The following is a 23,417-nucleotide window of genomic DNA, read 5'->3' as shown; positions in this document are numbered from 1 at the left end:
TTCATGTGAACAATAGCGATGTTTCCGCTTGACAGAGACACCGCGATACCTCTTCAGTACCATTTGAGATCAGTACTGACAATATAGTATCTAACAAATTCTTTACAAATAACATTGTCAAAAATGTAGCGCAGAACAAGTGATGGCTGTTCAGTTTTTGAGATGTCCTTTGTTTCATCTGTGATTAGCGCGAAATTTTCATAACTAAGACATGCCTTCAGCCATTTCTTATTTTTACTGCCAAACTTGTTCTGTATGTACTCCTGTACATACATACATACATACATACATATATCAATTTGTCTCAACCATTAAAAGAATGTTTGAGTGTGTGCGTGTGTACGTATGCATACGTTTTGTGTCCGAATGCGTTCATGTGGGTGTGGAGTGCATGTGTACATGTGTATATAATGTATATAATCATTGGTGGATGATTCTTGCATCTTTTGATTGACATTAAGAAGAATGTAGTTAAAATTGAATCACAAATTTTGAGTATATTTAGCTACATCTACTGTAATTGCTCTTCAGTCGAAGGAATGTTGTCAGGATCTACAACCAATGACTCTGCAATATTTTCTGTCAAATATACATTTTCAGTATCTCTAGTGCCACTTCTGAGAATTTGCAATTTGTTATGTCAGAGTTAAGAAGTTTCTCTTATGCCACTCCATAGAATTAGTAATTTAAGATATCAGATTCATCCGTTACCTTTCATGCCAGTCCTGAAAATTTGGAGTTCAAAGTTCATAATCTGACCAAGATATTCTCATCGAATGTGACCAAGTGAAGTTTAGTTTTCAGCAGTCTCTCTTGCAGTCCACACGCTTCATCCATTGGTGTTTGCAGTGCTTGTATCCCACTGGTGAAAATTTCATTCTGTTGGTCAAAAAAGTAATTAACAGTAGATATGACGTCATCATCACTGCGATACTGCTTCCCACCCAAGTAATTTTCATGTTGGGGAACAGATGATAGTCTGATAGAGCCAAATCAAGGAAATAGGGAGGATGATCAGCCAGTTCAAAGCCACAGTCACACACATTGAAACCAGGCATCTGCGAGCTGGAGTTTTGTTCTGATGAAACGAGACCTCTTTCGTCAATTTTCTTGGGCCTTTGGCCTTGATATCCTTTCGTAACTGCCTCAACAAGTTGGCATAGGACTCCATCGATGGCGTAGCCCTCCTGATGATAGTCAATAAACACAATGCCTTTTGCTTCCCAAAAAACTGAGACTTCAAATGAAAGAAGTCCTTGACATTCTTTGGAGCAGGTGAGGAGGGGTATTTCCACTGCATGGATTGTGCTTTTTGTCTCTGGCTCAAAGTGATGAACCCAACGCCCAAGAAAACCTGCTGGATTTGCTTAAAAAAATGTCAGATTTTCCCGTGATGTGATCCGCCTAGTGCGCTTTTTATCAGGTGTCAGAAGACGTGGCACCCACTGAACAGAACGTCATGCCAAGTTCATTGTGCAGAATATTCTCAATTTCTCATGGAATATGCTAATAGAATAAGCCGTTTGATTTATAATCAATCGCCTGTCATCCATCACTATGTGGTGAAGACGATCAATGTTTTCCTCGGTGGTGACAGTTGAAGGACATCCTGACTTTGGGTTACCTTCAAGACTTTCCTTTCTTCTCCTAAATTCAGTTGCACACTTTTGCGCTGTTGATAAAGCTAGAGCATCATTTCCTAATGTAGCAACCATGTCAGCATGAATGTTCTTGGAGGCTAAACCCTTTTGTGACAGGTACTTCATAACATCACGATGTCAAATGTTGTCCATTTTCAAGAGAAGTCGTTTCTAGCTACTTTTGAAGTTTTCTTTGAATTGCCAGATGTCAGTTTACCTAGAAAGAAACAATGCAGTTATTAATAAGAAGAGTTGAACTTAATGCATGCAAGATTTCACAGCGCTAGTAGCTTACCTTCATAGTCAGCCTATAAACTTTTCAGCCCACCCTCATAGATTTTCTATTCTATTATTATATTAGCCTGCTGGTGATGATACGTATTCGAGAGTTAAACGTTAAACAATTATAACTATGGGATACAAGTGAAGACATAAGCAAAATCTTAAGCATTTTGAAACGGGTTCGAGTGTTGCACCTTGAACAGCGAAGTCGAAGTCAATATCGAAATATTTAACATAACGAAACTAGAAGATCTATAAATATACGTTTAAATTAGAAATCAGACACATTTATAAAAGTAAGCATTTCCACAGGTCTTCTTTAGTAATAGATTATTCTGCTTAGAATTTAACCACATACATAAAAAAAAGTCTAAATATATGTTGTTTCCGTTGATTATAGCATTGAGTTGAACTAAGGAAATTATTTTATTTTAATGTGGTGAAAGTTAAGAGTTAAAATACAACACAGCCTTCGCTCGACAAAAGCAGTTATGATAAAATGATACAGGATATACTATTTTCCTTTTTTAGTACTTTAAGTCAAAGTGACAAATAAGAGACCCCACCCAAAAAGAAAATATTACTTAAATATTTTACCGCTCTTTATTAATGGGAAACCAAAATAGAGCTTGAGTTGCACCCAGATAACTCTTCTTTCTTCGCTATAGCCTTGGGCAAGTTTAAGAAGTTTAAAACCATTATAAGTTTATATAACATGGCAATTTTCCTGCTCCATTTTTAATCCTCGCAGGCCCACTGCCACCAAGAAGGTCTCCTCTCCACCATGAAAAATACTGTGAAAAGCTGTAAGACAAAAAGTGAAAGTAGAACCCTTTGCAGTATTCATTTCTGTTCTACATTCCAGGATCAAATGCTGTCGGAGTTGGTTTCATATTTGTGCCATTGATGTCACTTCGTAATTTCATCTCCACTGACGTCGATAAATTGCTTATCAGCTATGTAACAGCGTAGATTCAGTTCTCTATACACCCACAACAACTGTGCCTGTGCAGCTTAGATCAAGATGCTACCTCCCAGCAAAGTCCGCTGAAAACCAGTTTTCTAACTCAGTAAAAGTTTTTTTGAAAAAGCAGGAGCATCTCACTTCTCATTGTGTTCCTCTTTACATTTAATCAAGAGAAATTGTTATGTATTTTTAGGATCAAAAAGCAACTGGCTCTGTTAAAACATTACGAAAATCAAGTTTCAACTTGATAAATTGAAACGTAAATCTATGGTATGTTTGACAACAGGTGTGTGTTTAACCAACCAGATGGAAAACCGTCAGTAAATTGATTATAGTTGCCAGTCTACAATATTTGTTAGTTAATCTAAAAACAAAAAAGTTATGAACTTTTGTTGAACTTTTGATAATAAAAAAAATGCCCTTTTTTTAAAATAGCTTTATGTTTCCACTATTATACGTTCAATTGCGTTTGATCTATTCAATACTTACGCTGAATTTGTGAAGAAAATTTCATAGATTATGTGAAGGAGTAGGTTAATGATGATGATGATGATGATGATGATGATGATGATGATGATGATGATGATGATGATCAGGAGGAGGAGGAGGAGGAGGAGGCTATTCATATTTCCATCGTGACGAATTTAAATACAAAATGGTGAAACAGCACTATTATAAAACAAATCTTGTCTCCTGATTTGTTTCATGCTCATCGAGGCTGCACTACTGTAATCGATCCAGTACTTAACTTATTTTATCAAATACCGTAAAGATAAAAGACCAACACTAGCTTGGAATTGTGTATGGATACTCATCAATAACTCTCCAGCAGGCCTTAATCTGTATTATTTATGAAGTTTTAAATCTTAATTGTGATTTCTTTTCCTATACCAAGTTCATTATTTTCCCAACCTTGTATAAAAATTTCCCCAAGACGAAGATCATTCTCTTCATTTTTACTGTTTGTATAAGTAAATGTATTTAGTAATCCCTCGACTGTCGCGTGTGTTACGTTCCAAAACAACACGCGATAAGTGAAAATTCGCGAAGTAGAAACAGTACTATACTGTATATATATATATATATATATATATATATATATATATATATATATATATATATATATATATATATATATATATATATATTTAAGCTTTTATAAACACTCTCCACACTCTTAGGAGTACCCGTGTTTGAGTAAGATCAGAAGATTTTAGATTATCTGCAGGAAGTAAGAAAAAGATTGCCTGCACTAAAAGGCACCAACAGAAGGAAGCTGCTAGAAATGACTAGGAGAGTAGATTATGTTATCAGTAGGATAGGTACTAAAAATATAGGAGACACTAACTTATTGATCTATGCAAGAGAGGCAGTAGTCACCAGAAGATTAAATATCTCGCAAGGAAAGATTTCAAAAAAGAGCAAATGTGGAAAAGGAGATTACAAAATAAAGTAAAGTCTTTAAGACAAGATCTAAGTAGAATAGAAGCCTGGAAACTGAACAAGTTAGGAAACATAAGATGCCAATCTTCCCTCGAGAAAAGATACTTAGTCAAAGAGAAAGGATTTAGGACAGTAATAGAAGAGTTGAAACAGCGTATCATAGCAGTAGGAGGCAAGCAACAGAATAGATTATTTAAGGCAGATCAGAGGAGATTTTATAAATGAATAAATAGTGGAGAACGAAGTACTGAAGATGAGAAACCTAATGCAGAAGAAGTTAGAAAGTTCTGGATAATATTTGGGATAAGCCCGTCAATCATAATAGAGATGCAGTATGGTTAAAGAAGAAGTAGTGAGTGAGAAGCAGCCATATCTAAGATTAACTAGTGCCTTAATGAGTAAAGTATTAGGAAAAATGCCGAAATGGAAGGACCCAGGATCATATTTGGTTCAAGGGTACTGGTTAAAGAAATTTAATAGTTTACTTGGGAGGCTGAGGGAACAACTTCAGGATTGCCTTAATGGAGGAATGCCAGACTGGATAACTAGAGGAAGAACAATACTCATCATGAAAGATAAGAGCAAGGGTAATACAGCTAGCAATTATAAACCATTCACTTGCTTACCATTAGTGTGGAAGTTGTTAACAGGAATGCTTTCAGAAAGCATTTACGAGCACCTTGACAACCAGAATTTACTATCAGAAGAACAGAAAGGTTGCCGAAAGAAAGCTTGAGGGACGCATGATCTATTATACATAGACAAAGCAGTTCTAAAGGAAATAAAAGCTAGAAAGAAAAATTTGACAATAGCATGGATAGCTTATAGGAAAGCCTATGACATGATCCCACACTCATGGATAAGTGAATGCTTGAGTATATTTAGTATAGCAGACAACATAAGAGAATTAATTAGCTGTGTCATGAAGAAATGGAAAGTAGATCTCTACTCAGGTGACACACTCTTAGGGAAAGTTGATATCAAAAGAAGAATTTTCCAGGGGGACTCATTGTCCCCCTTAATATTTGTCTTGTGTTTAATCCCCCTCAGTTTAGTATCAAAGAAAGCAAAGGAGGGTATCAGTTCAGAAATAGTAAGAGAAAAATTAACCATTTGCTCTACATAGATGATCTGAAGCTTCTTAGTAAGAATGAAAAAGAGATTCCTTAATACAGACTGTAAGACTCTTCAGCAAAGATATAGGGATGGGATTTGGCATAGTTAAGTGTGCAATATTAGTCACGAGAAAGGGACAGGTAGTCAACAGCGAAAGCATCCAGTTACCAGATGGCCAGACATTAAAATCATTGAAAGGAGGAGAGAGTTATAAATATCTAGGAGTATCAGAATCTGAAATGGCACTAACTACAGAAATGAAAACGAAAATTGAAAAGAAGTACATCAGAAGGGTAAGGAAGCTAATGAAGTCAAAGCTAAATGGTCCGAATCTAGTGAAGGCTGTAAATGCTTGGTCAGTATCATTACTGAGATACTCAGCAGCTGTTGTAGATTGGACGAAAACTGAATTAGCAAAACCAGACTAAAGAACTAGGAAGGAATTTAATATGAATGGAGGACTCCACCCAAAGGCAGGAGTAGTGGGATTATACCTACCTAGAAAGGAAGGTGGAAAAGGGTTAATACCAGTAGAAGACTGCGTGGAGTTAGCTAGAGTAGATGTAAATCCTATGTAGGTAATAGTGAAGAAAGTTTATTAAAAGCTGCTAGAGTCACAGCAAGACATAGGAAAACCAAAAACCCAAACGAACATAAAAACCAGAAAAAATAACAGAAATTATCCGACTGGCAGGAGGCGTTGCATGGTAGATTCCCAAAGACAGTTGCAGCATATAGTGGTAGTGAGACATGGTTATGGTTGCAGAAGGGAACGCTGAAGAGAGTGACCGAAAGTTTATTAGCTGCACAAGATAAAGCATTAAGGACTAATTGGATAAATGCCAAGATAGACAAAAACCAAGAAGATTCCCAATGTAGATTATACAAATCAAAAGAGGAAAGCGTTACTCATTTAGTAAGTGAATGTAGCATGATGGCACAGAAAGAATACAAGAAAAAACATGACAATCTAGGGAGAGTAATCCACTGGGGGCTATGTGGAAAGCTATAATTTGAACATACTGATTAATGGTATGAACATGAGCCTAGTACATTAATAGAAAGTAAGAAATACAAGATGTTGAGGGACTTTAACATTTAGACTGAGAGAGTAATAGAAGCTAGAAGGCCTGATTTGCTAGTAGTAGATAAAAAGAATAGAAAGTGCCAGATAATTAACTTTACAATCTCAAATGATGAAAACATTAATATGAAAAGTATAGAAGAAATAGCAAAGTACCAGGTCCTAGCTATTGAATTACAGAGACTATAGAAAGTGCAGGTAAAATGTATCCCAGTCGTTATAGGGGCATTGGGAACTATCCCTAAAGATCTGAACGAATGGACAGAGGATACAGGCATAAAACCTAGTGTAGTACAGCTCCAGAAAACTGTTATTAGGAATAGCTAGGATACTTAGGAGGGTTCTTGGCATCTAAGGTTACTTGTTGTAGCCCGATGTTAGGATTTTTTTTTCTTTTCCAACAGTCTAATCTGTTGAGTGTATATGAAAATAATAATAATAATAATAATAATAATAATAATAATAATAATAATAATAATAATAATAATAATAATAATAATAATAATAATAATAATAATAATATTAATAATAATAATAATAATAATAGCCATGTGTTGAGAGGAATTCTTTGGGGTTTGGATAATTCACCTTTGGAAACATGGGTGTTTTGTTCAACATCCTTAAACAACTCTTATTCAGGGACCATTTGAGCAGGATGAGCTATTCGACCGGAAGAAAATTCTCACTTGGCCCCCACCTGCAAGGTCATGCACTGTTTATCTTGAAATGAGATCACCATGTCAGGCACATATGGTTGTGATGCATGTGCCTGGTGTACCCTTATCAGACAGGTAGTCATGATGGGTATATTGGGTTTTATATATTTTACCCCAGTGTCATTTCGATGGCATGCACTGCATTCTCACTCAATAATAATAATAATAATAATAATAATAATAATAATAATAATAATAATAATAATAATAATAATAATAATGTGGACGAGGAGGAAGAGAGAGAGGGAGGAGGAGGAGGAGGAGGAGGAGGAGGAGGAGGAGGAGGAGGAGGAGGAGGAGGAGGAGGAGGACGACGACGACGACGACGACGACGACAATGCCGACGGCGGCGGTGATGACGACAATAACAAAGTTTTATTTGAAGACAAAAAAAAAACAATTCAAGAAATATTTAGACCGTGGAAAGTAGGTATTTTTAATTTAATAATTATCTGTTTTATCGTTAAAATGCTTTAGATTATATGCTTTAGATTATACGCCTCTAGATTTAACCGTTTTAGATTATACGCCTCTAGATTTTAACTAAGTGTAAGTTAGTTGCGAAAAATAGGGCTTTATTTAATTAGACCAAATTATATATAACGTTAAATTTTAGCACAATTATAGACATCATGACATCTAATGAATGTTTGGCATGCCTTCCTCTTAACTTATCATTTACTATATATGATAATAAAATTAAAACCGTGGCAATGCGACCAGGTTAAATGTTTCAAGTGCTGACTCTCTATTTAGAAATAAAATCACTCGTGTGTAATAGTCACCTAGTTAGTATGTGCTCTCTTGATTTTTGAAGTAGGAACAAACTCGTAATCAGAAAATGAAATCATAGTCAACGAGATTACTATTCGTTTCACATTTTGGCACATGGCCAGTAATTTAGGGGTAGGGGCAAGTCGATTACATCGACCCCAGTGCTCAACTGGTTCTTATTTTATCGACCACGAAAGAATGAAAGATAAAATCAGCCTCGGCAGAATTTGAACTCAGAAGGTAGACGAAATGCTACTAAATAGTTTTTGCCCGACGAGCTAACAGTTCGACCAGCTCGCTGCCTTTAATTAATAGCAATAACCCATGCAAATGTCTTTATATATTTAAATTTACTCAAGAGAACTTACTTTAAAATTGTTTAAAACGTCTGTCTCATGCCCACCAGCTGATAGGACAGGAGCTTTTGCCGGTTTCGTAGCGTTTAAAACTCACCCTTATATGAGACACCAGTCTGTTGAAAGGTCACCCTACCACTCAGCACTCATTGGTACTCATTTTAAGGTAAGTTGATTGAAACAATATGGACTGGCGGGTTTTGATCAAGAACACAACGCGTTTTTGAACAAGAACACTCCTTCCAAGAATCGCACCCTGATCTTTACAATCATCGACCCAACACTCAAACTTATACGTCACGCACTTTCACTTAAAACTGCTTAGAGACAGAATAAAGGAATACTATATAGTTGCAATGAAACACTTTACGGTACGTACATAAGCACAATCATAACACTCACCCACACACACATACACACATACACACACAATGAGTTGTATGTATAAAATTATGTAGCACAAAAAAATAATAAGGGTGAATAAAATTCATTCCGAAGTTCATGAGGTTCAATAACGATTACTAAGAAGGAAATAAAACCTTGCCGGATTCTCGAAAAACAAATAAAATATTTTCGTGAAAATATAACAATAAAATCAGATATTTAAAAGTATTAAAATGCATCGATAAGCGTACAGGGCAAATTTATGAGTGTACTTGACATGTGTTTTGTGTATTTAGTAAACTTGTTAATGCACATTATATCTTTGAGGAATATTTGGCTGTTAATATTTAGTGGAACCAGGAAAATTTTTTCAAAAAGATTCTTTAAGTAAAGCTAGTGAGTTCAAAATGTTTAGCTAAATATTTTTAGTGGTGGGTGGTGGAATTTATAATAAGTAATGAAATTCCATGCATTTATTGGTCATACTAGCGACAATTAATATGTGGAGAGGAATACGGCCGATTGGTGTGAGATTCAAAAATGGCGATATAAACTTTTCTCATCGATTCAGATATAAACCTTTGGTCGTAAGATTTTATAATTACTCGGAGGTTTCTGGGACCATGGATGAGCAGTTATGGTAATTAGTTCAGTTTTTACATGCAATTTTGATAACCAGCTTCAAATGTTTCCTTTCAGGTTCGGAAAATTGTCGTATGAAAAGCAACAATTTAACACCAAAGTTGGGTTACGTGACCAGTGATATTTCAACTCTAAGAGAGCTGAACAAAGCTGGTTGGCTGCTGTAGATAACTACCTGCCCGATTATGTATATGTAAATTTGTGTGCAAGCGTGCGAGACAGAAACGATAGGAGACTGTAAAGAGTAATGTCTCATTCACATACGCATACTTAAATGCGCATGTACACATACATATATGCACATATGTGCTCAACCCTCCAACACACACAAGCTTGAAAGTACAAGCAGGAGAAAGTTACTCAGTACATGTAACAGAGTTTATTCGTTCATTCGTTCGAAGTTGATGCCTCTGTCTCGCTCACACACACACACACACACACACACACACACACACTCATACACACACACACACACGCATATCAAAAATCAAATAAAAATCTTTTAATGCGAGTGCCCCATTGGTTTTTACAGGTAATTCGTCAGCCATTTAATTTGTAACTCCCTTTAGATCACAGAAAGTGAATTATTATTATAGATAATTACCTGATGATATCTAAGATAGATATACTACTACACAGTATAAAGCAATTCAGTATATGACTCGTAATTACTTTATCTACTGCAGAAAGATAAAATGCTAAGTCGACCATAGGGTGATTTGAACTCCCATAGCATTATGCCCGTCGTTCAACCAATCCTTTAATAATCTTTTCTACTATTGGCACAAGGCCCGATCGAAAATCTGGTGGGGATGGGGGCGAGTCAATTGCATCGACCCTAGTGCTTGACTGATACTTAGGTTATTGACCTAAAAAAATATGAAAGGAAAAGTCGACTTCAGTGGCATTTGAACTCAGAACATAAAGAAAAACTATCCTTTAATAATAGGTTAAACTAGATAAAGGAAAATAGGTTATAACCCAACAAAACCACCGAGATAAATGAAGCTAGTTTTACTCACCAGTATTTATTATTCAAGGAGAAAAAAAAAATTGAGCAATATTCAAAATTTCTTTAACTTATAAAAATTGTCTCCTCTGTTTTCTCATTTTACCTTTCCAATTTCTTTCTCTTTTCTATTCCTTTTTCTCATCCGCCTCTCTCTCTCTCTCTCTCGCTCTCTCTCTCTCTCTCTTTCTCTCTCTCTCTCTTTCTCTTTCTCTCTCTCTTTCTCTCTCTCCCCACCCCTTCAAAACGTCTTCTCCAAACCACCAAACATGCCCTAACAAAGATGGCAAACGTTACAGATAATTACTACTGTTCTACACATACTGAAGATTAAGCAGCTGGTCACAAGCAAGAACCCTTCAATATAAGTCATTCGTGAGTTTTAATTCTCGAGGCAAAAAACATGGTTCCTTTTCAAACAGGATCTGTATTACAATACAATGAGTAAACAAAACTTGTTAGTGTTTCGAGCCCACGCGTGATCTCTGCTGTCTTTATTATATCATTTGTTTCATAACATTCAAAATTCTAGACACTCTTCTGTGCTTTGTAATTGATTGCTACACGAAAGAAAAGAATAGGTTACGTTATGACCGAAATAATACTTGCATTAGAATAATTTCAATGAATGTGCCTGTTGACCAATAAGATTTCAGTTTCATTCAAGTATTTGTTTCCTGGTGTAAGATTCATAAGCCAGTAATTATGATTTTCCCACCTCGTGCAACCCACGCATCCTTTTCAAAATTACTTCACTCTCTCTTTAAAAGTTACTACATTATCTCACATATCGTTTTAAGTAACTCACGCTGTTTCTCTCATCTGTAGCTATCCACAGTGTCTTCCCTTAATTTGTATCCTAATGATCCCTTCCTATTTAAGTCCTTTTGAATAACTGTCTTACATTCACAGTATTCCTGTTCCGAAATGACAAACTGCTTTATTCTTTCAGTCTACTAACCTTACCTTACTGCATCTCGTAAATTCCTACAATGTCACATCTTACCTCCTAAAGGGCCTTAGGTGTCTCATATTATACAACTTTTACCTCATTTACCCAAACATTTGAGCTCACTTACAACCATCTTTTAAATACATCTACACACTCTCATTCTACGTTCTGAATGCCTCTAAATTCACTCTCACTTAAAATAATAATAATAATAATAATAATAATAATAATAATAGAAATACTAACAAAATTCAGACTTTCAAACCAGCAACCCAACCAAGCTTCCTAGATTGTGGAAGCAAGCCACAATTCTCAGCGAAGGAACCTCTTTGATAGCTTTGCGAACTTTTTATATCGGAGTCATACTGATTTTTACCAGTATGAGGGCTTTGATAACAGAAGCTTTATATAAGTCATTTGACAAATAAGTATTAACTCCAAACACAATTTCTTTCCACACTTTAAAAAGTCACTTTAATTTTGTCTGAAACTTTTGCTTTTAGAGAGATAAAATGTCAATTCTGCTAGCACGTTAAATATCGAGAAATGGTTTCGGCCGCATTTTGAATATGGGTTATAGAAAGCTCGCCTTTATTTCGAGAACGCTTGCTGCTTTTCTGAAATTACAAGAAATTTAAGTGAAATATAATATTTGTCACAAATATGAGATGTTTAAGGTTATTATTCCTTATTCCTTACAGCAAATAGTTTGTTCCGTCTTAAGAACTTCCTGTATTTATTAGTCTCTTTGAAATCTACTGTTTCGCTTTTACAAACACTATATTGATATTTGATGAGTGGACGTTAGAATTGGTAGAGCGTCGGATAAGATGTATTGTGGTAAGTGGTTGTGTCCCCTTACGTTCCGAATTTAAATCCTATATTGATTGGCATTGGTTTTTCATCCTTTCTATATCAATACAAAACTAATTGAGGGGATGAATTAATGAGAAAGCTTTTATGCAGCCGTTACACTTGCTAGAAACAACAGCCAAACTATACTCATTCTGCATACTGCCGTCTCTAAAATACAAAGATACAATAAATCTTGGATATCGATAAAAACAAGATCATTGTCTGTTCGATCAGAATTTACTTGGAGCTAAACAACAACTGCAACAAAACGTAAGTACTAGAATCAATGGAATCAACCATATGTGCCCTAGAACAGTGATGACGTACTTTTCGACATGTCGATATTTTATATATTTTAAAGGCGGAGAGCTGGCAGAAACGTTAGCACGCCGGGCGAAATGCTTAGCGGCATTTCGTCTGTCTTTACGTTCTGAGTTCAAATTCCGCCGAGGTCGACTTTGCCTTTCATCCCTTCGGGGTCGATAAATTAAGTACCAGTTGCGTACTGGGGTGAATCTAATCGACTAGCTCCCTCTCCCCAAAATTTTGGGCCTTGTGCCTAGAGTAGAAAAGGATATTTTATATATTTTAATAATCCCATTATTAGAGTGTCACTTGCATGAACATGTGTATTTTACTTTTTGACAAATGCCTGTAGATAAGCCGCCAGTTTTTCGAATTTATTTACAAAACTAAGAGTTTAATAACATGCAACTTAAGATCTTATAATAAACTTATGAAACTAGGATAACAAAGCAAAATTTTACAACTTTCCTTAAACTTAATGATATATCTAGTTAAAACAGCTCAATGCTTTATGCGAGAGGTATAGTTTGTACATACATAGGCAGCATCTGTTTCTCTTGTACATTTTTTAGTGTTGAGAACAATGTGTCATGTAAAGAGGTTGGTGAGAAAATGGTTAGAAGCGCCTTTGCAAGAATTTTAAGAGCACCAAACTTTAAGAAAGTAATGTCAAACTATCAGAAACTTCACAGTGTGAATATTTATTCACAATTTGTATATGTTCATGTTCAGTTTCTTCTAAATCAGCACTAATTGTAATATAGTTTTACTTTTAAATAAGACTGGAAGTCGATCAGCTGAGCTGTTAGATCTCTCAAATGCAATCACTCAAACGCATCTAATTTCAAATCTGTGAAATCTGCTTCATCGCGATATTTTATAAATGACATTGTTTTCTTTAACCCTCTGAACTGCACAAAACTAGAAAGAAACTTCAAGATTTTTAGGGCTGGTTTTTTCAAAAAACTTTCTTCTACTTGAGAAATTTACACATTTTGCACCCTGTAATCTCTATAAAAATTAAAAAAAGATACAATGAATAATGTAATTTTGGATATCGAAAAAGACAAGATCATTGTCTGTACGATCAGAATTTACATGGAGCTAAACAATAACAACAACAACAACATCAGCAACATCAACAACAACAACAACAACAACAACAACAACAACAACAACAACAACAACAATAATAATAATAATAATAATAATAATAATAATAATAATAATAATAATAATACCTATTGTCATAGGTGCCCTGGGAATGACAGCGAAACGGGCTGATTACTACCTAGCTCAGATAACAGGAAACCCCCAAATGGCTGAAGTTCAAAAGATAGTGTTCATGGGAACTGCCCATATCCTACGTAAAATACTGTCTATGTGATCTCAAATTTTAAAACAAACACATAATTTTCTTATGGTTTCTTAAACATTCTCTAGAACAACACTATGTACAAATCCAAATATATGGTACCCTAGGCATAACACCTACATGAACTTCTAACTTGTTGTCTCTTGAGGTCTCTGGGTGAGACTTGGATCCAACTTGCACAAATGCAAAGCAAAAGTCAAACATAAAAAAAAAAATAATAATAATAATAATAGCAACAACAACACAAAAGTCAATGCAATCGACTATATGTGTCCTAGAATAGTGACAACGTACTTTTTGACATGTCGATATATTTATGTCTTCTAACAATTCTATAGAAATATTCCGAGTTTACTCTCAAAATTCTTGATCAAGCCAAAAACTGCATCCAAAAGTAGTTTGATTTCATTTAAGCATTCGACAAGCTGTTCAAATACTTGACTTCACCACGTTTCAATCCTCATACAGACCGTTGCAAATAGATTCAACTTTATTTAGAGGGTGACCAATGGTTTCTGTAAATTGTTTTACAAAACTAGTATGTCGGCTTACCATATTAGCCTTCTGTCTACCAATGGGTCCAATGGACCCATTTCAGTTTTTTCAATTGCTTTTTCCTACTGTTTATATTATATGCTTCTGCTGATTTCTCATGACTCCTATTTTTTCTTCACTCTCTTTTATTTGTCAAACGGGAAATTTTCCGTGTGTTTATAAAAGCTAGAAAATTTCACTTTATACATTAATAACCGTATGGGTCCATTGGACCCTCGAATTAAATTCAGACAGTACTCTTGACATTCTAAACAGAATAAAAGCAGTATCAAATAATATTTTTCTAGATATTTATCAGATATAAAATAGATAAAATTGTATTCAATTTATTTGCTGAATTTTAGATAAAATAGGAAAATTTATGAAAATATTCCTGTAAATTTGTGTGGTATTGCATCACCTTCATTCTGCTAGGTTATAGGGTGATGCAATATTTCTATGTGAAGACGCAATTCTTACAATATATTGCATCATCTATCAGGAGATTATAAATATGTGAGAGAGCAATATCTGCTTTTAGTCTGCTATCAAGTTTCATATAGTTCAGTTGTGCTTTCTAGTATGCCAAGACGTGAAAACTTGAGTGGAGACCAAATATCGAAAAGGTTATTGGAATTAGATGAAGAATGGGAAGAAGATAGTAGTGATTCCTTCTATTGCTCTGAAGATGATAGTGAAAATAATTATGTGCTGGACAGTATATGTTCTGTGTCATCAGATGATGAAGATACTCAAAAACAATTATCTGCAAGCCACCCAATGTTTCTAGAGATAAACAAGAAGTTTGGCGTTCTAATCCTCTTACTCAAGCAGCAGTAAGAACTTCATCTTGTAATATTGTGCGCCAAGAATGTGGACCATCCCATTTTGCTAAAAGATCTTGCGATTGCATTGAAACATGTTTTACTGTCTTTATGCGCCAGAATCTTCTTGAAGTAATTTGTAAAATGTTGGAGGTCAAGTTGTTTACAAAAATAAATGGAAGGAAATTGATCACTCTGAACTAAAGAAATTTATTGGATTGATTATTCTTACAGTTGTTTATAAACCTAAACAGGAAAACGTCACACAGTTATGGAGTCGAGAAGATGGCCACCTAATATTCAACAAAATTATGAGCCGGGGAAGATTTCAACAGATTTTACAAGTATTGCGTTTTGATTATGCTAGTGCAAGAAGAAAAAAGAGAAGTGATGATTAATTAGAGCCCATAAGAGAAATATTTTAATATGGAATCAGAATTTGCAAGATGGATATGTTCCAAGTTCATGCAAGACAGTTGATGAACAATTAGTTTCATTCAAAGGGCGCTGCCTATTCCAGGTATATATTCCTTCAAAACCAGGGAAATATGGAATTAAAATTTTGGCAATATGTGACAGTGAAACATCTTATGCTTGGAAAATGCAAATCTACACTGGAAAAGGCTCAGTAAAAGGGAGAGAGACAAATCAAGAAAACCTAGTAAAAGAACTTGAAAATACTAGTCGCAATATAACTTGTGATAATTTTTTTAGGATTGGCACGAAAGCTGCTTAGCAAGGAAACTACTTTAGTGGGAACAATTAGAAAGAACAGAGTTGATCTTCCAAGTGTTTTTACAAATGGAAAAGAACGAGAAATCAACAGCACAATATTTGGATTTCAAAAGGATTTTATTATCCTATCTTATTGTCCCAAGAAAAATTATGTAGTCACACTTATGAGTACAATGCACTCTCAGCCTTCAATTGATTCAAAATGTGCTGAAAAGAAACCTGAAGTCATTACATGTTACAACAAAACAAAAGGAGGAGTAGATACCCTAGATAAGATGGTAAGGACATACACTTGCAAAACACTGATGGCCTATGGTTATATTTTACATGATTGATATAAGTGCAATGAATGCTTTCATTGTTGCTAAACAGTTTCACTTGCAAAGTTTCAAAGATAAAAGAAGACAGTGCCTAATTCAGTCAGGAAAGGAACTTGCTTGGAGTTAATGCTAAACAAAAACATGACAAACAACCTTCTAGTTCCACTAACATTTCTCAACCAAGCCAGAGAAGAAGACGATCTTCAACGTCATTTGAGATTCTTCAGCCAAAGAAGAAAGGAAGATGTTCTTTGTGTTGCCCCAAAAAAGACTGGAAAACTCGTACTACATGTAAGAATTGTAATATCCAAGTTTGCCAAGAACATTCCAATTCTGCGTTCACTGCCATGAAGAGATGTAATTCTGTATTCTTGTAATTTTTTAAATTTATAATATATTCTGTAAGCTGTATTTTTTTTTAATTAAAATTTGTGAGAAACAGTCATTCTTCATTCGCCTGATAGCATATATAATGTAGTTAAGAAATAGTAATGGTTTGAATAAAATTTAATAGAAAGAAAAATATTGGGTCCATTGGACCCAGTTGGTGATTAGTGACATACAAATTCTCTGGTAGATCAAAGGTTAAGGGCCCTATCAGTCGTAATCGAAACTATTTTTAACAAATATATTTGTATTCTACGAAATAGAGGCAAATTCTCTAAATTTATCAGCTCTCAATGAACAAAATTTCCACGAAAATATTATGGCAGACCTATGATATGCATGTTAACCGTGACAGTCTGCAGAGAATCGGGTGGCACTCAATGAAGTTTTTAAAAGAAACGCCTTGCAATATCATATTATAAAAAGGTCACTAAATTTGACAAAGAATTTTAAAAAGTTTAACATATTAACGTTATAAAGTTGATGGTGTAATCAGTCTCCTCATCAAAACTATTAGAAAAGTCAAAAGTATTTACTTAAGTGTTCATGAATTTGATTGTCTATATTAGTACTGAATTTTATAACTCTGCTTTTGCTAATTCATTCACGCGCGTTATAATAATTATTTCTACTCTAGACACAAGGCCTTGAAAATTTGGGGGTAAGGAGGTTAGTCAATTACATCGATCCCAGTGCTCAACTGGCACTCATTTCATCAACTCCGAAGGGATGAAAGGCAAAGTCGACCTCGGAAAAGTTTGAACTCAGAATGTAGCGGCAGACGAAATACCGCTAAGCATTTCGCCCGGCGTGCAAACGATTCTGCCTGTTCTCCGCCTTACACGCTTTATAATAATAACTTATTAACACACTTTATTAAAAGTGTCCTTAATATGAAAGTCATCAAATGAAAATTGCGTTTATTTTGTTGATGGGCAACATTTTTAATTGATGACTTTTATACAGTAAACGATGTTTACTGTATAAAAGTCAATTAAAAGTCATTAATTATACAGTAATCTTTCATGACCAACAGTAATATCAGAAGCATAAACAATTGCTATTGCTTAAGGGAAAGGTCCTTACAAAAATTTAAGTTCTCAAATTTGAAGTGTTTCCATTCTTTACATTCCACGTTTTAATCACAACTAGTTTCTCACACAATATTCAAAGAACTTTTGACACTCGTATCAACAACCCCATTCGTTCATTCAGTCATTTATTAAAAGTTCATTTCACCTCTTTGCACGTGTATGTATATATCAGTGTGTGTGTGTGCATGTGTGTGTGCGTGCGTGTGCGTGCGTGTGCGTGCGTGTGCGTGCGTGTGTGTGTGTGTGTGTGTGTGTGTGTGTATGTGTGCATGTGTGTGTGTGTGTGTGTGTGTGTGTGTGTGTATTAGTGCGCGTAACTGTACGTGCGCGCGAGCGTTTTAATTTTTTTTTTTTTAGCAATTAAAGCTATTATATCACGTCATCTCATAAGTTCTGTCCGATTTTACCCGCTTTAGTGAATCGAAAACGAGTGATGTTTCATCAGGACAATGCGCGACACCACACTGCAAAGATCACATCACAGAAGATCGAAGAGCTTGGTCGGGATCAAATTCCTCATCCACATTATTCTCCCGATCTTGCTCTTTCAGACTACTATTTCTTTCGTAGTTTACAGAATCATTTGGGGGACATAACTTTCGCAAGCCAGGAGGGGGTCGAAACTGACATTTCAGAGTTCTTCGCTTTGAAACCAAAAGAGTTTTACATTGATGGGATTAAGAAGCTTGTAAATTGATGGAAGGAAGTCAGAGATAATCTGGGAAAGTACATTGATCATTAAATTTCAATTAAATATAACATTTGATCACTTGTTTTCTTTATTCAAAATTCGGACAGAACTTATGGGATGACCTGATAATTAGGTTCAGAAAATACGAACGAAAGAATAGAAAATATAATTTTCTACTCTAGGAACAAGGAGCGAAATTTTGGGGGAGGGGGTCAGTGGATTAGATCGACTCCAGTACGCAACTGGTACTTACTTTATCGACCCCGAAAGCATAAGATGGAAATTCGACGGAATTTGAACTGAGAACATAACGACAGACGAAATACCGCTAAACGTTTCGTCCGGCGTGCTAACGTTTCTGCCAGCTAGCCGCCTTAAACGACTAATGCAGTTATCTCATGTTAGCCTGTGTGAGCGGCCAATGATGGATGAATTATAAATTCGTTAAAAAGTAATTTTTAACTTGGGTTGGAATATGAAGTGCTACGCCAGATACCACTAATAATGCGGTATATAACATTAATATCTTTTATTCTTTTGATTGTTGCAGTTGTTAGATCGCAGCCAAACTGAAGAATTTTTAATCGAATGAATCAACCCGAATACTTGTTTTAAGCCTGGTACTTATTCTATCGGTCTCTTTTGCCCAACCGCTAAGTTACGGGGACGTAAACACCCCAGCATCGGTTGTCAAGCAGTGGGCGGATTAAACAAAGATGCACGCGGCGCGCACATACACACGCGCGCACGCGCGCACACACACACACACATACACATATATATAATATATATATAGATATATAGATGTATATATATATTGTGTGCGTGTATTTGACAACACGTCCCCGTCACCTAGCGGGAGGCGCAATGGCCCAGTGGTTAGGGCAGCAGACTCGCGGTCATAGGATCGCGGTTTCGATTCCCAGACCGGGCGTTGTGAGTGTTTATTGAGCGAAAACACCTAAAGCTCCATGAGGCTCCGGCAGGGGGTGGTGGTGAACCCTGCTGTACTCTTCCACCACAACTTTCTCTCACTCTTACTTCCTGTTTCTGTTGTGCCTGTAATTCAAAGGGTCAGCCTTGTCACACTGTGTCACGCTGAATATCCCCGAGAACTACGTTAAGGGTACAACGTGTCTGTGGAGTGCTCAGCCACTTGCACGTTAATTTTACGAGCAGGCTGTTCCGTTGATCGGATCAAGTGGAACCCTCGACGTCGTAAGCGACGGAGTGCCGTATTTGACAGGCTTCTTTCAGTTTCCGTCTGTCAGATCCACTCACAAGGCTTGCCAAAGGTGTCACGCAGTGAACTGAATCCGGAACCATGTGGTTGGGAAGCAAGTTTCTTACCACACAGACACGCTCTGCACCTAAAAAGGTTAACATGTTAAACTTTTTTAAATTTTTGTCAAATTTAATGACCTTTTCATGACATGGTATTGCAGGAGATTTTCTTTAAAAGAATTCCATTGTATGTCACCTGAAACTCTGCACCCTGTCACGGTTGACTTGGATTTCATAGATCCGCCATCGCTGCCCGACAAAGAAGTACCCCAGCATGGCCACAATCTAGTAACTGACATCAGTCAGTTAATAAATCAGTAAAAGAATTTTTTTAAATAAAAAAAAAAGTCTGCATGAACTGCAGCCCTTTCACCGATAATTTTTAACTTGGAGGAATTCTCCATATTCCAACGGAAAATTGTTTTGAAGTTGAAAAATTCCTTATTATTATTCGCACAGTTTTTGTGAGATCTATTTTCTTTAATGTTGGTTTTTAAGGATAGCACTGGTAAGTTCGTAGAAGGTTGTTATTATTATGCAATAAATTTGATGTATACAAAAATATTTTGTTTTGTTAAATATGGGGAAGAAATTGAGATGGCGATCTGGTAAAATGAGAAAATACAGAAAAATAGTTAAGAAACTCTACTCAACATAAAAGAAATTGCTGAGATTTTTAAAAACTATTCGTCACATACGATACTCGGTTTTTTCTGTATAGCTTCTGTATAAGTCATACCATAACATTTCAAGCTTCTAACTGGGAACGGAGGATACTTATTATTAATGTCAATTAAGCAAATAAATTATACTAAATACAAACAATAATTTCTATTCTTTTATTTCTCTACTCTAGGTACAAGGCTCGAAATTTTGGAGAAGGGGCTAATCGATTAGATCGACCCAGTGCGCAACTGGTATTTAATTTATCGACCCCGAAAGGATAAAATGTAAAGTCGATCTCGAGAGGTAATTGAACTCAGAACGAAATACCGCTAAGCATTTCAACCGGCGTGCTAACGTTTCTGCCAGCTCGCCGCCTTACAATAATTTCTATTCTGAACTTGAATAACAATTACAAATTAACATTTTCCTCCAATTTCTGTTTTATTTATTGTTTCAATGAGGTGTTGGTTTAACATTAAACCAGACATGCATATTTTCGTGCCAATTAATTTCTGAATTGAAATAATAAATAAAAATGCAAAAGCAAAGCGAATGTACCCACTAATATCACTTGTGCCACCCTCAACGCTCGATCTGCAATAAACAACAACGAAATCTCCCTCAAATATCACTGCATTATACGATGAATTTATTGAATGATACTGTTGTTGTTAGCACTCCGTCGCTTACGACGTCGAGGGTTCCAGTCGATCCGATCAACGGAACAGCCTGCTCGTGAAATTAACGTGCAAGTGGCTAACCACTCCACAGACACGTGTACCCTTAACGTAGTTCTCGGGGATATTCAGCGTGGACACAGTATGACAAGGCTGACCCTTTGAAAATACAGGTACAACAGAAACAGGAAGTAAGAGTGAGATGAAGTTGGAGTGAAAGAGTACAGCAGGGTTCGCCACTATCCCCTGCCGGAGCTTTGTGGAGCTTTAGGTGTTTTCGCTCAATAAACACTCACAACGCCTGGTCTGGGAATCAAAACCGCGATCCTATGACCGCGAGTCCGCTTCCCTAACCACTGGGCCATTGCGCCTCCACATTGAATGATGTATCCTTCCTAAAAAATTTAAAAAAAAGATGTTCAATATTTGAACACTTTGATCTTAGGTCAGCTCTTTCAGGGCTGGCCTAGCAATAAACAACAAAAGAAGTGGGTCGTCCACCACAAACTACTGAGAACACATGATAGTGCTTTCGTTTCATCCGAGGCATCTCACGGATCACAACGAAAAGTCACTGACACAGCGAAAGCAAAATAGTCTAAACGAAAGATTATATGGGCATGAGCCAGGCAACGGCTCAAACAGCCATATAGTCCTGCAGATAGTTCTATGTAAAAATCAATCACAAACACCAGTACCATCTACAACTCCCCCAGAAACGTTTCAAGATTAACTACAGCATCAACCTAAGGGTAATATAATTGCAACACAGTTCAGACGAATGTGGAAAGTACAAACACACAAAATAATATCTCCTTAGCTCAAAGACTCGGCAGGTGAGCTCTGCAACTAAAGCTGAATACAAGTGGACAACAACGAATTTTCTGCGACCAAGTTCATATCAACCACCACTGCAAGCACATAGGAGGGTAAACGACGAAGACTCCATGTAGTCAAGCTATCTATAGCCCAACCTGCTGGAAATAACAGCCAGATCTCCGTCATATCACATTCTACCACCTTAAAATCCCAAAAAAACGGGGTGGTCAAGGCTGGAATAGAGCAAAGACATTCCACATCTGCTCAAACACAAAAATCCTTATGTGTCAGACTGCTTAGAGTGATCCTTGGGGAAACGCGACTTATTTGGCACACTGAATCTGATGATGGCACTCTATTCCTTCGTCTATCAACCTCCATGCCATATTGCTCCCTCAACAACTACAACAGCAATGGTAAACAACATCGCAGTCACCACCACCACCACAATTTTTACCCTTTCGATTTTTGCTTCTTTCTCCTGTTTTTGCTTATTTATTTTTGTTGCAGTTGTCATTATAACCCATTTATTTAATAAAAACAGTAAAATGGTGTAAACATTAATACACATTTCACCACTGGATATCAATAAACAAATATGCTGAGAAAGTTACTTGTGTTTTCATACAGAACATATCGCTTATATATATATATATATATATATATATATATATATATATATATATATATATATATATATATATATATATATATATATATATATATATTCCTTTTTATTTTCACCAATTATTTCCATACTGGTTAGTGTTAAATGAAAATAGAGAAGCTGAAGGATATTCCGTCGTGCTTTTCCTTTAATTTTCTTTTACTGTCGATTTGCCAAGGACAAAATAAGTTGCATTCAGATGACTAGTTATTTTGTCAACAACAAAATGTAACCCTATACCAGCGTTTTCTTCTTTGCGAAATGGGTTATTAACATTATTTTATCGGGCTGTAATCAATCGACATTGAGGTAATTTGAGAGTTTTACGTACTTTGGCGTTGATAATATTACAAATGATGTTTTCGTTATTCCTCTGCACAAATTAACATTTTCATCATATTTATGTTTATATTTGTATGTGCTCATCGTGTATACTTCAGTTTAACAGGAAGTCAGTCTATGGTTATTCGATTTTCTTATCTGGATTATCTGTAGAAATCATATTTAGCCAGCCTTTGCATAGACTGCATGTTTGAAACTAATTGGAAAGAAGAAAAACAACGCGAAATAAATTCATTGGTTGATATAGTTTAGAGATAATTACTCTTTAAGAGGGGGCCCTTGAAAATTAATTCATACAATATCTCGGGAAAATCAAAACAGGAGTTTTTCTAATTTTTTTCATTTACTAATAAATGTATCGTTAATGGTGCCTCCGTATTCTAGACCAGCGTTTTTCAAACTGTGTCCCGACCCTTATGTGGGTGGCGAGATAAATAAAATGGGTCGCGACAAAAAAGAAGGGAAGGAAAACAAAC

General features: G+C 35.8%; 1 long non-coding RNA gene across 1 annotated transcript in view; it reads left to right on the top strand.

Moving 5' to 3' along the window:
* Window positions 1-22,534, top strand: part of LOC149136533 (uncharacterized) — a 120,441-nt gene extending 97,907 nt beyond the window's left edge. The window contains exon 2 of the long non-coding RNA XR_016241042.1: window positions 20,627-22,534. This is a non-coding gene — a long non-coding RNA (uncharacterized LOC149136533). The remainder of the gene's footprint in view (window positions 1-20,626) is intronic.
* Window positions 22,535-23,417: the final 883 nt, after the last annotated feature.

The sequence above is a fragment of the Octopus bimaculoides genome, chromosome 3 (genome assembly GCF_046866305.1).
Source record: "Octopus bimaculoides isolate indiv1 chromosome 3, ASM4686630v1, whole genome shotgun sequence".
NCBI lineage: Eukaryota > Metazoa > Mollusca > Cephalopoda > Octopoda > Octopodidae > Octopus > Octopus bimaculoides.
Note: the sequence above shows the minus strand (reverse complement) of the source record. Positions and strands in the feature narration are given on the sequence as shown.